This window comes from Arachis duranensis, chromosome 7, assembly GCF_000817695.3.
Source record: "Arachis duranensis cultivar V14167 chromosome 7, aradu.V14167.gnm2.J7QH, whole genome shotgun sequence".
NCBI lineage: Eukaryota > Viridiplantae > Streptophyta > Magnoliopsida > Fabales > Fabaceae > Arachis > Arachis duranensis.
Window position 1 is genome coordinate 47,844,876 of NC_029778.3, and position 859 is coordinate 47,845,734.

Sequence of the window (859 nt, forward strand, 5' to 3'; positions counted from 1 at the left end):
TTATTGAGTCTTGGCCGTGGCCCAAAGCACTATGTCTTCCAGTATTACCACCGGACACATACATGCTACAGACACATAATTGGGTGAACCTTTTTCAGATTGTGACTCAGCTTTGCTAGAGTCCCCAATTAGAGGTGTCCAGAGTTCTTAAGCACACACTTTTTGCCTTGGATCACAACTTTATTTTTTCTTTTTCTTTCTTCTCTTTTTTTTCGTTTTCTAAATTTTCTCTCCTTTTTTTTTGTATTCACTGCTTTTTTCTTGCTTCAAGAATCATTTTTTTATGATTTTTCAGATCCTCAGTAACATGTCTCCTTTTTCATCATTCTTTCAAGAGCCAACATTCATGAACCACAAATTCAAAAGACATATGCACTGTTTAAGCATACATTCAGAAAACAAAAATATTGCCACCACATCAAAATAATCAAACTGTTATAAAATTCATAATTCATGCAATTCTTTTCTTTTTCAATTAAGAACATTTTTCATTTAAGAGAGGTGATGGATTCATAGGACATTCATAACTTTAAGGCATAGACACTAAGACACTAATGATCACAAGACACAAACATAGATAAACATAAGCACTAAAATTTGAAAAACAGAAAAATAAAGAACAAGGAAATTAAAGAACGGGTCCACCTTAGTGATGGCGGCTCCTTCTTCCTCTTGAAGATCATATGGAGTGCTTGAGCTCCTCAATGTCTCTTCCTTGTCTCTGTTGCTCCTCTCTCATGATTCTTTGATCTTCTCTAATTTCATGGAGGATGATGGAGTGTTCTTGATGCTCCACCCTTAGTTGTCCCATGTTGGAACTCAATTCTCCTAGGGAGGTGTTTAGTTGCTCCCAATAGTT